Source organism: Anolis carolinensis, chromosome 3 (genome assembly GCF_035594765.1).
Source record: "Anolis carolinensis isolate JA03-04 chromosome 3, rAnoCar3.1.pri, whole genome shotgun sequence".
In the NCBI taxonomy this organism is placed as follows: Eukaryota; Metazoa; Chordata; class Lepidosauria; order Squamata; family Dactyloidae; genus Anolis; species Anolis carolinensis.
Genome location: NC_085843.1, coordinates 167,290,349 through 167,303,814, shown reverse-complemented (window position 1 = coordinate 167,303,814; position 13,466 = coordinate 167,290,349). Strand labels below are relative to the sequence as shown.

General features: G+C 44.8%; 1 protein-coding gene across 1 annotated transcript in view; it reads right to left on the bottom strand.

The window, feature by feature from the left end:
- fam13c (family with sequence similarity 13 member C) overlaps positions 1–717 on the bottom strand; it is a 208,443-nt gene extending 207,726 nt beyond the window's left edge. The window contains exon 1 of the mRNA XM_062977381.1: positions 154–717. The gene's annotated coding sequence lies outside the window, so the exon portion shown is untranslated. The remainder of the gene's footprint in view (positions 1–153) is intronic.
- Positions 718–13,466: the final 12,749 nt, after the last annotated feature.

The window sequence follows — 13,466 nt, the reverse complement described above, 5'->3', positions numbered from 1 at the left end:
ACTAAATGGTAACACATTTGCTTCAGCTCCAGTATCTAATTTAAACTTAATTATACAGTCTCTTATGGAAATATCAGCATACCATCCTGCCTTGTTTGTTATCTGTGTATCCTTCATTTCCTCATCTAGCTTTCCTATCATTAAATTACTTACCTTCAGCTCATGAATGTGTTGTCTGGCTTGTATATTCTCAAGATTGGTCACCCTTGACCTGCATAACCTGGCATTTTTCTTGCCACACTTGTTGCATGACTTTCCAAATGCTGGACATCTCCGAGGTTCGTGAGCTGTACCACAATAACCACACTTATTCTGATTTTTTTCATTTGTCTCTTGTCTTGACTCTCTGGCTCCCAGAGCTTGAGTTATAATCTCTTTGTTTTCTCCATGGGCGTCTTGTAATTCACACACTCCTTGTTCCGATGTTATTGCCATGGTTCTCAGCTGAACTGGCATATCTCCACGGCCTTCTCAAGTGTAAGATAGGCTTCTTGTAACAACTTTTGTTTCAGTTTCTCTTGCTGTAAACTAAAAACAACTTTATCTCTTATCATCTCATTAACTGCCATTCCAAATTCACAGCTGGCTGCTTTCAGTTTTAGCTCAGCAATAAATTGCACATTTGTAACTCCAGGACTCTGCATATAGAATCATAGAATAGTAGAGTTGGAAGAGACCTCATGGGCCATCCAGTCCAACCCCCCGCTAAGAAGCAGGAAATCGCATGCAAAGCACCCCCGACAGATGGCCATCCAGCCTCTGCTTAAAAGCCTCCAAAGAAGGAGGTTCCAGAAACAAAATCTTTCAAACACAATGTTCTTCCGAGGTAAAATAATAAGTCCTAAACTGTTCCAGAACCTCTGAAACATCTTTCGGGTTCTCCTCGGCAGAAACAAATGTATTATATAAAGAAACTCCTTCCTCTCCCACACAATGTAGCAGGATAGCTATCTGCCGCTTCTTTGATATATTCTCAAGTCCCGCTGCAGCAAGATACAACTTAAAAGCCTGCTCCCACCGTCTCCAGTTCTCAATCATATTACCTTGCATAGCAAGGGGAGGAGGAGGATGAAATGACTCCATGTCTAAACACTCCTTTTCTGGGGATGCTAGCTTCCAGGTTGTAGCAAAGGAGAGGTTTGTATCCCACTTCTGACACCATGTAGTATTCTTCATATGAAACAAGCTCACCAGCCAGCAGAATCTTGTAGCAAAGGTGTTTATTCAAAAACTAGGAAGGCTACTGAGGCTTTGGGTGGACAAAACTATATATGCCAACCATTAGTAGTTAAATACATTACAGCTGTAACAACCAGAGAGTGTGGCTTAAAGGCACAGTATACCACACACTGTCTTATTTTTAAGGAAACATGGTAGTTCGTTCCTTCATTAAACTGCATTTTCTCTACGCACTCTCTAAATACTCTGCTATATCTGAATGCCTACCAAACAAGCTTTCAGAGTCAAAAAGAAGCACCAGTCATCATTTATGGGAGTAGTCCATGTACTATACAACATTACACAAGATATTAAAAGTTACAGGTGTGTTTTATTTGGATGATAAATAATCTTAGTACTACCTAATTTATTATTGCCCTTGTAGGCAATTTCAAAGGAACTAAGGTCAGGCTACTTCCATGCCATTGCTCAGATGCTAATGGATTGATCCCATTCAACACATAAAAATCTAACTAGCTACTTGCATGGTTTACAGTTGTTTAACGGACAATGGTTCCTTCCTCCCACACTGAATGTTCCATAGGTATATACTTGGGCTGAATGAAAAGTAATGCCTCCAGCTTCGTAACTCCTCAACAGATGGCAGTACTGGTATGCGGCAGGTACTGGCTTGTTCAGTAGACTCTCTTCTACAGTTCCATTTGGTGGGAAGCCTTAGCATTGAACAGTTGTGTTGTTAAAGTGCGAAGTATGGAACCCTGCGCAGACGGTCGGTCAATGCGACTTAAGCAACATGCAGTCTTGACAGCAGAAGGTGTCACCCCAAAGGAGATTCAAGCTGTTTATGGTGATTGTGTTGATGTGAGTACTGTGCATCATTGGGCGAGTAAGTTTAAAGATGTTGAGGTGGGAACATCTGACTTGCATGACAAACAAAAAGTTGGGACATCCTGTGACAGCAACCACCGAAGTTCACAAGCAAAAGGTTGACAGATTGATTCAGGACGATTGTCGTATCACTCAGAGAGAAATTTCAAACATAATCAGCATTTCATGAGAATGTTTGGGTCACATTATTGCTTTGCTTGGCTTTTGGAAGATCTGTGCACAATGGGTACCCAAGATGTTGACACCTGAAAGTTCACAGACTTGAAATTTGCCAGGAACTCCTCTTGTGTTACGAGAATGAAGGTGATGCATTTCTCCTTTGGGGTGACACCTTCTGCTGTCAAGAATTCAATGACTGCATGTTGCTTAAGTTGCATTGACTGACTGTCTGCACAGGGTTCCATACTTCACACTTTAACAACACAACCATTCAATGCTAAGGCTTCCTGCCAAATGGAACTGTAGAGGAGAGTCTACTGAACAAGCCAGAACCTGCTGCATACCAATACTGCCATCTGTTGAGGAGTTACGAAGGTGGAGGCATTACTTTTCATTCAACCCTCGTAAAACCTGGCTTACTCATGAATTTTAACTGATTAACAAAATCCCCATGAGTGTCCATTGAAGTTTATCTGTCTTGAGTGTCCACTGAAGTCTATCGATGGATCCTGTTTTCTAAATTATTTTGCATTATGGAACTACTCTTCATGATTTGCTAAAAAAAAAAAAAGTTTCACCCCCCACTCAAATTTATATAATAATAATAATAATAATAATAATAATAATAATAATAATAATAATAATAAGTAGATAAAGGTGTGTAGTAGAGAGAGATATAGTATAAGTTGTAATGGAAAAGTTAAAAACTGATAAGAAATGTGTTTAAAGATGTGTTTGATTTTTATTTTATTTATTTTATTTACAAATTCAACTTAAGAATGAACCTACACAACAAATCCTGTTTGTAACTTGGGGACTGTCTGATTAATCAAAATCAACTTCACATGAAACTGATTCTTTGCCATTGGCAAACAGTACAGGTAATAGCTTCATCTTGCTTCAGTTTATGTTATTCACTTATATAATGCAAGGGTCAACAAATGGGTTAATTCATGGCTGCAATTTGCTATCATGTTCGATTTATGGCAACCTGATGAATCAGACACTTACAAAAGCCCCTGTGACTAACAGCCCTACTTAGGTCTTGCAAACTTAGAACTGTGACGTTCTTGACCGCAGCAATCTACATCTCATGCAGTCTCTGTTTCCAACTGCCTTCCTCTTTGCCAAGCATTATCACCTTTCCCCCCTACAATGATTCATATCAGTTCGTGATGCACTCATTGTGATTCATATCATATATTCATATCTCTAAAAAAAGGAGCCCTGGATAATTTGGCACTCCTGCCCTTTCTCTCCACATTTCAGAAAGAGGAGAAACAGAAGCATCCAGTTAAAATTTCAAATTACCCCAGACTTTCCATGCTTTCTGTATGTACAAACTATAGATTATTTTTTAATATATTTTTATTTATTTTAAAATCATTCAATGCATTTGTTATACAGCAGACACATAATATTCAATACAATATACAATACATCACATAGTTGTTTTTTTTTTGTATCCATAGTTGCTTTCACACTTATACATACTCTTCTATCCCTCACCCCCATGCTCCCCTCCCCGGGAACCACTTCTTTTATATAATAAAGGTAAAGTTTTCCCCTGACGTTAAGTCTAGTCGTGTCCGACTCTAGGGGTTGGTGCTCATTTCATTTCCCACCGGAGTGGTACCTATTAATCTACTCATCTTTGCATGTTTTCGAGCTGCTAGGTTGGCAGAAGCTGTGTCTAACAGTGGCCGCTTCCTGAATTTGAACCGCCAACCTTTCAGTCAGCAAGTTCAGCAGCTCAGAGGTTTAACCTGCTACACCAATATTTCATTTCCTCTTGTGGAGGTAACTTTCCATCCTTCGTTTTGAATCCCCTTTCAATAAATTTCCCCCAGACATCATCCAAATCACTTTGTTTCCATATCCCTCTTTTAACTTACATGTTAGCTTATCATTTATTGCCAATTTCCATACTTCCTTATACCACGCTTCAATTTGTATATATATTTCCGTTTTCTATAAGTTGTTTTCTATAAGTTGGTTTGGTGGGCATTGACCTTGAGTTTTGGAGTTATAGTTCACCTACATCCAGAGAGCACTGTGGACTCAAACAATGAAGGATCTGGACCAAACTTGGCACAAATAATCAATATACCCAAATGTGAACACTGATGGAGTTTGGGGGGAAATGGGCCTTGATATTTGGGAGCTGTAGTTGCTGGAATTTATAGTTAGTCTACAATCAAAGAGCACTCTGAACCTAGCCCACAATGGATCTGCACCAAACTTGGCACACTACCTACATGGACAACATTGAATACAGGCGGGATTTAGGGGTGACTGACCTTGGCATATGGGAGTTGTGTTCACCCACATCCAAAGTGCACTGAACCCTTTTGGTGGGAGGATTCGCCGTCTGTTTCCAAGAAGGAAGAGAAGGACAGACAGTAAGATCTTCAGCCTTCTCTGCCAAAGGAGTTTGTACGACCATCAGAAATATGTGTTTTCTGATGGTCTTTCTGACACCCCCCCAAGGGTTTCTTCCCAGGTTCAGAAATACTGCTTTAAATAAAGCACATTTTTCAGACATCAAAGAGAACAATGGGGTTACATAGACTGACCAAGATAACTATTTTGCCCCGCATTTTCCCAGTCCGAGTGATCCTATTAACATACATCATGAAGAAATTGCCATGCCCATCCCCACTCTTCTTGGTCCCCATCTCCAATCTTTATGCATTATTATTATTATTATTATTATTATTATTATTATTATTATTACTATTATTATTATTATATGGCTGCTCATTCCCTATCATGCATATGAATATACATAAGGTAAAGGTAAAGGTTTTCCCCTGACGTTAAGTCCAGTTGTGACCGACTCTGGGGGTTGGTGCTCATCTCCATTTCTAAGCCGAAGAGCCGGTATTGTCTGTAGACACCTCCAAGGTCATGTGGTCGGCATGACTGCATGGAGCACTGTTACCTTCCCGCCGTAGCGGTACCTATTGATCTACTCACATTTGCATGTTTACGAACTGCTAGGTTGGCAGGAGCTGGAGCTAACAGCGGGCGCTCAAGCCACTCCCGGGATTTGAACCTGGGACCTTTCGGTCTGCAAGTTCAGCAGCTCAGCGCTTTAACACACTTCGCCACCGGGGCTCCTTATTATATGAATATACATATTTTCTGTTACATGGGATATGCTAGCACTGATATACTGATAAGCAAAAATCCACATAAAGGGGCCTTCTTAAATAAACAAATAAAAAGATCAACCATAGAATCATAGAGTTGGAAGAGACCTCATGGGCCATCCAGTCCAACCTCCTGCCGAGAAGCAGGAAATTGCATTCAAAGCACCCCGGACTGATGGTTATCCAACTTCTGCTTAAAAACCTCCAAAGAAGGAGCCTCCACCACACTCCACGGCAGAGAGTTCGCTTGCTGAACAGTTCTCACAGTGAGGAAGTTCTTCCTAATGTTCAGGTGGAATCTCCTTTCCTGAAGTTTGAAGCCATTGTTCCGTGTCCTAGTCTCCAGGACAGCAGAAAACAAGCTTGCTACCTCCTCCCTATGACTTCCCCTCACATATTTATACATAGCTATCATGTCTCCTCTCAGCCTTCTCTTCTGCAGGCTAAACATACCCAGCTCTTTCAGTCACTCCTTGTAGGGCTTGTTCTCCAGATCCTTGATCATTTCAGCAAATGTAACATTTAACATTCACACCATGAAAGGCCCAGGACATTTCCTACCTTGTTCCACTCACTGCTAACTTTTCCCCCCATCTCCATAATAATACAATGCCAGTTTGGAGGGAGGTTCATTGGCCACACACCAAAAAAAAATCCAGTTTTTCTGGAAAATTGCATTGTGTGTCCAGATCTCAGTAGCTATGAAGTGAGTTAAATGTTTTTTAAACAGTGTAGACAACTCCTGGTGCATGAAAGGGAACAGAATGATGGAGTAGCATGCAAATACAAAGTTTACACATTATTCTCACAGCAGGAAAGCATTGCTTTCTATATCTGCATTGAGCCAGCATATGCCTTGGATAGTTGTATTTTAAACCTCCATATTCCCCTGTGTAAAATGGGATAAAGGAGTCCTAGAACATCTTTCTAACTGTCACTCTGTATTGTTTAGATATGTAGTATGCAGTTGATTTAAACTAGATACAGATTATCAGCTTTCTGTTCTGGATGTGCTTTTAGTTCTTGTGTAAACAGTGGGGGAGGTAGTTATAACACTGTTTCAAATTGGATTGTAGTAGCCAGATATGATGCATGTGGGTGGTCTTATTTGGCAAGACACTAATAAATCCATGTCATAGTGGTGGATTTTCCTGTGAACACAATATTGCCTGGGGGATTGCTCCAGACTTTTTTTCTTCAATCTGCCCCCGATGCCAGAATTTTTCCTCCAGTCCTAACATTCAAAACAAACCTTTCATGGCAAAGATTCAGAGATTAGAAGAAGTTCATGTGAAAGGAGAGATTCCCACAGATATGCAAAGCCACAGCCAAGGAAATTTAAATTATTCTGAGAGTCACCAAAAATACGGAATAAATGGGCTTGACTAATATGCTGAACATTCCATCTAACCCTGGATCGAACAGATAAGTTGTATCCATTTAATAAATGGTGTGTGTGTGTGTGTAAGTGTCAGGAGCGACTTGAGAAACTGCAAGTCGCTTCTGGTATGAGAGAATTGGCCATTTGCAAGGACATTTCCCAGAGGATGCCTGGATATTTTTGATGTTTTTACCATCCTTGTGATCCCGGCATGGAACTGGAGTTGATAGAGGGAGCTCATCCGCACTCTCTTTGGGTTGGATTTTAACCGGCAACCTTCAGGTCAGCAATCCGCCTTCAAGTCATCAGTCCAGTGCCAGCACAATGGTTTAATCCACTGCACCACCGAGGGCTCCTAATAAATGTTAATAAACACAGAATGGGTCTTCTAGAAAAGAAAAGCTACATTTCGGTGTTAAGGTCTGAGGATTTTGAGAATTATCTTGAGAGTCCTTGGGGAATGGGACAAGTCCCAGCAGACTGGAGAAGGGCAAGTGTGGCTGAGCCAGCCAGGAGCCAGAATTCCAATTGGCTGCTGTCTCTAGTTTGCTGCTGAGACAAACGGTTTTAACTGCCACTTTCCCCTCAGAGAGTGAAGAGAGTGCTGACTGGAAATAGTCAGGAAAGGAAATGGCTGCCAACTCTTTGAAGTCTGATTATTTATAAGGCAAACTAGCTGTGCCCAGCCACGCGTTGCTGTGGCAAAGTATGGTGGGATGGGAAATAAAGTATTGAGGAATTGGTGGTTAAGGTAAAGGGTAAAGGTTTTCCCCTGACATTAAGTCCAGTTGTGTCTGACTGCACACTGAAGTGGATTATATGGCAGTGTGGAGTCAAGATAATCCAGTTCAAATCAGATAATATAAGATTATAAATGAGTTATATAGCTGTGTGGAAGGGCCTTGAGTCTACACTGCCATATAACCCAGTTCAAATCAGATAATCTGTATTTTATAGGCAGTGTGGAAGAGGCCTAAGTGAGGCCTAACTCTGCCTGTCCCCTGGGCTGCGTGGGTTGCTAGGAGACCAAGTGGGCGGAGCTTAGCCTTTTAACTGGCAGCAATTGGATAAAAACAATTATTCCTCTCCCTCTAATTAGGATTTTCTTTTTCTTTTCTTTTTTTTTTTTTGTTGTATGAATGTAGAGGCATGGATGAGGGGTTGTGCTGCCAAGTTTAGTGTTTCTGGGATGTGTAGTTTTGTTGTTTTGTCCTAGGCCGAAATTTCATTACCCTTTTATATATATAGATGAGGCATATTTAAACTGTTTAAAGGGACAATTTATTCTCTCTGTTCTCTGTGTGAATTCAAAGAGACTGCTGTATATATTGTTACCCTGTTTGATTTTATGAACTGAAGTAAAGATACTGTTACTTGTTACACAAGCCTGAGTGACACTTTATTATACTGTGGGGTATATCTTGATTCAGAAACTGTGGTAAAGCTTCTATTTATTTATATCTACAACCTATAATGGGGGGGGGGGGGAATTGGGGCGCTGGGTGAGCAGGCAGTGACTGCCATTTCACCTCCCTAGGTGTCACGACCCAGGCAGCAGAGCACCAATAACCATACACAGAAGCCAGAATCTATCTAATATCTTTATTAAGGAAATATATAAAGTTAATAAAAGCAAGCGTATGAATTAGTCCAGGAGTAGACCTTTCAGGAAAGGTCAAAATTAGTCCAAGGAAACAATGTCCAATATGAAATATTAAGGTCCAAAGTTGTAATCCAATAACCGAAACACTCACTTGCCAAGCAAGTGAGGGGAGATGACAAGGTCCTTTAGTCCATGAACTTGAGCAAGGCTAGGAAATAACTTGATTCTTGGAACACAAGGCTTGATTCAAGGCAACAAGGAAACGAGGAGCAAGAATAGGATCCATGGAATTACTTGGCGAGGTCCGGAAAACAAGGCAAGATCCGGAGAGTAAAACAAGGCTGGAAATGAAGGCTTGAAATCGGGAACAAGGCTTGAAACAGGAACGAGGCTTGGAAACGGAGTAGCTGTCCACACACGCTACTCCGGTAGCTGACGAATTGACTCCGCAAGATCCCTTTGTGGGTAAAACACCTAAATAGGGTCCCGTTTTCCCGCCAAAGAGCAGTTCTCTGGAGAACCAGAAACGAAAGCTATTCTCTGAGTCCAGATGTGTGACTCCTTAAAGTTTCCCATGGAAAACAGACTTAATCAGCTGAATGCTTAGCAGCTATCCTCGCACTCCTGCGAGAGGCCGCTTGAACTCCCCTCTGTTGTTTACAAAACTCATGGCGAGAAAACGTAGGAGATTTAGGTTCAGGGCTTGTTTGACAGACTTCTGGAAGACAAATCTCTTGCAGGTGCAAGGTTTCCAAATCTGGCTGGGAAAGTTCCAATTCTGACTGAAACGGTGAAAAACCCAAGTTTTCCTCTTCATCTAGCACCACAGTGCCAGGAACGGGACTACATGGCCCATGACTCATCACACTATCCCCCTCCTCAAGCCCCCTCTCAAACTGGGACTCTCTCCCCGAGGCGCGAGGCCGCGGCTTGGCGGGATAGGTCTGATGGAAGCGGCGGGTTAAATCGGGAGCGTGGACTGTGGAAGCGTCTTCCCAAGAGCGTTCCTCGGGGCCAAAACCCACCCAGTCAATGAGATATTGTAGGCGGCGGCGGTGAAAGCGAGAATCCAAAATGTCCTGAACCTCGAACTCCTCCTCCCCATCTATCAAAACAGGAGTGGGAGCCGGCCGGTCTGCATCAGGGCGCACACCATCCGCCGGAAGGAGCAGGGAGCGATGAAACACTGGATGAATGCGCATAGAGCGCGGAAGTTGGAGTTTGAAAGTCACGGGGTTAAGTTGCGCCACCACTGGATAGGGGCCAATGAAACGGGCATCTAACTTCCGGCAAGGGCGATGGGAGGGCAAAAAACGAGTGGACAGAAGAACCCGGTCTCCTACCTTGATTTCGGGGCCCGGCTGGCGATGTTTGTCAGCGTGGCGTTTATAGTTCTCCTTGGCTTGGTCCAGTTGCTGGAGCAAAAGTTGTTGCACCGCTGTGAGTTCCTGCAGCCAGTCCTCTGCTGCGGGAACTTCTGAGGTTTCAATGACTGGGGGGAAGAAACGTGGATGGAAGCCGTAGTTTGCAAAGAACGGGGTTTCTTTAGTTGAAGCCTGGACCCCATTGTTGTAGGCAAACTCTGACAGCGGTAACAGGGAAGCCCAATTGTCCTGTTGGTAGTTCACATAACAGCGAAGGTATTGTTCCAAAGTGGCATTGGTGCGCTCAGTTTGCCCATCTGTTTGGGGATGATGAGCCGAAGATAAACGAGAGTCTATACCCAATAGTTTTTGTAGTGCTCTCCAGAAACGAGAGGTGAATTGGGACCCACGGTCTGTGACCAAACTCTTGGGCAATCCATGCAATCTGAAAACATGTTGGAGGAATAGATCTGCAGTCTCTTTGGCCGTGGGAAGGCCATCACAGGGAATGAAATGGGCTAACTTGGTAAAAAGGTCCACCACCACTAGGATCGTGGTGAATCCACAGGAAGGTGGTAGATCGGTGATAAAATCCGCAGAAATTATTTCCCATGGGCGAGATGGGGTAGGGAGGGGATGTAGAAGCCCTGAGGGCTTTTCCCTTCTTGTCTTGGAGCGCTGGCATACTGGGCAGGTGTTGACATATTTTTCCACATCCTTGCGGATCTTGGGCCACCAGAAATCTCTTAGGATCAAATGCATGGTTTTGAATAGTCCGAAATGCCCTGCTGGCTTGCAGTCATGACACAGACGAAGTGCTTTTTCCCTGCCCGGCCCTGGGGGAATGTAAACATGATTTCTATAGCAAAGTAGCCCATCCTTAAGCGAAAAGGGAAAATGTAGCCCTTGGCGAAGTTGATCCTGTGCCCAGGCATCTGCTTGCTGACTAGCCCTGATTTCCTGAGCACAAAGGGGCCCTGGGGTAGAGGGAGTTGATTCAATGGGAGTGGATTTGGTGTTTCCCACCGTGAGCGTGGCAAAGTTCTCGGGTTGTAGCAGCTGGGACTCAAAGGTCTCCTTGCGCCCTGCAGCGTATTCCGGTTTCCGCGACAGAGCATCTGCTTGCTTGGTCTGGGCTGGGGTTACATAATGAATTTGGAAGTTAAAACGTTCAAAGAATAAAGCCCAGCGTTGTTGCCTCTGATTAAGCTTGCGGGCAGTTCTTAGATGCTCCAGATTCCGATGATCAGTATGGACTTCAATGGGAAATTTGGCCCCTTCTAACCAATGCCTCCAGGTTTCAAAGGCTGCCTTTATGGCCAATAGTTCCTTTTCCCAAATGGTGTAATTTCTCTCTGGTGTGGTCAATTGACGGGAATAAAAGGCACAAGGATGAAGATGATCTCCCCCTGGTTGTAGGAGTACAGCCCCAATTGCCACATCGGAGGCGTCCGCCTGCACGACAAATGGGGTTTCAGGATCTGGGTGCTGAAGGATTGGCTGAGACGTGAATAATTTCTTTAGTTGCTGGAACCCTTTCTCTGCTTGATCTGTCCAGCGGAAGGGCTGTTTCCCACGGATGCAGCTGGTGATTGGGTCAGACCAGCGGGCAAAATCTGGAATGAACTTGCGGTAATAGTTCGCGAACCCCAAGAATCGTTGCACCTCTTTTTTGTTGGTTGGCGCCCGCCATTCCAATACTGCTGAAACCTTTGCCGGGTCCATGGAGAGCCCTAGTGGCGAGACGCGGTACCCCAGGAAATCTACCTCTTGTAGATCAAAAGCGCATTTTTCCAGCTTGGCATAAAGTCCATGATCCCGCAATCGTTGTAATACCATTCTGACGTGGTTCTCATGTTCTGATTGTGATCTAGAAAACACCAAAAAATCGTCCAGGTAGATGATCAAGAACCGATCTAGATAATCCTGAAAGATGTCATTGACAAAATGCTGGAACGTTGCGGGAGCTCCACATAATCCATAATTCATAACTCGGGACTCGAATAATCCGAATTTAGTCTGGAAGGCGGTCTTCCACTCGTCCCCTTCTCTGATGCGAACTAGATTATAAGCCCCCCGCAGATCCAGCTTGGTGTAGACCTTGGCTCCTCGAAGTCGGTCTAGTAGGTCCGAGATTAAGGGCAGGGGATAGCTGTTCCGCTTAGTGATATTGTTCAATGCTCTATAGTCCACCACCAAGCGTAAGTCCCCTGACTTCTTTTTCACAAACATCACTGGGGAGGCGGCTGGGGATTGAGAGGGTCTGATGAATCCCTTGCGAAGGTTTGTCTCTATAAACTCCCTGAGAGCTTCTTGCTCCGGTTCAGTCAGGGAGTAGAGATGTCCTCGCGGGATCGGGGCCCCCTCCACCAAGTCAATGGCACAGTCATAAGGTCTATGTGGGGGTAATCTCTCAGCTTCCTTTTCATTGAATACATCCCAATACTCTGAGTACTTCTTGGGCAAGGTGATAATGGGTTCAGTGTCTGTGGCATGGCAGACCTTGGCTACAAGGCAATGGTTTTGGCAATATTTTGAAGCAAACTGCAGTTCTCTGTTGGACCAGGAGATGCTTGGGTCGTGAAGTGTCAGCCATGGAATTCCCAAAATCACAGGGAAATGGGGAACCTCGGTAACAAAGAAGGAAATCTCTTCCATATGTTCCCTTATCCACATTCTGGTGGGTTCCGACCACTGGCTTACGGGACCCGTCTTGAGGGGGCGGCCATCGATGGCTTGCACCACACGGGCGTTCTTGAAGTCATGATATTGTAATCCCAGAGAGTCGGCATACTCTCTATCAATGAAATTGTTGGTGGCTCCGGAGTCTATCATGGCATGGACCATGACGGGTCCTTTTTTTGCTGACCACAAGGTGACCACTAGAAGAAACAGGACCCCGGTTGGCGGCTCTTGAGTGGGTTTTTTGACCGGGTTGGCGAGCCTCTCTACGCCCGGTCGCTGGCTTCCCCCGCCGGCTGTGCGCCAGCCGCCTCAGACGTCTTCGTCTCCGTGGAGGACGCCGCCGCCAGACGGGCGGCGGGCTTCCCTTTGGCTGGGCACTCTCTGGCGAAGTGGCCCCCGTTTCCGCAGTACCAACAGAGATTTAGGCGTTGGCGGCGGGCCTTCTCGGCGGCATCTAATCTGGGACGCACATTGCCCAACTGCATCGGCACCTCCTCGCTCCCTCTGGGGTATGGGGCTGGTGGCGGGGGTCTCCATACTGGACGCGGCTGAACGCCGGTGGGAGCGGGAGGTTTCACCCCAGCTCTACCGCTCTGGCCTCGGACCCATTGTTTTCTGTTGGCAAGCATGACTTCAGCTCGTAAACATTGATCAATGAGTGCTTCAAGTGAGTGGGGAGGATCCACCTTGGAGATTTCTTCCAGCATCTCAATGTTGAGACCCTCCCGAAATTGTCCTCTGAGGGCTACATCGTTCCAGCCGGTGTTGTGGGCCAGCACTCGGAACTCGGCTATGTACTGGGACAAGGGTCTGTCCCCTTGGGAGAGGCGCCGGAGTTTGTGGCCGGCTGCCTCCAAATTGTCCTCGATTCCCCAGGTCGCCTTAAGGTGGTCCAAGAAATGTTGCGCTGACCTTAGATGTGGGGAGACTTGGTCGAACAGTGCCGTCGCCCAGTTGGCCGCTGGCCCGTCCAAGAGACTGTATATCCACGCCACCTTGATGTCTTCTTGGGGAAACTCGGCAGCACGGGCCTCTAGATAAGCCTGGCATTG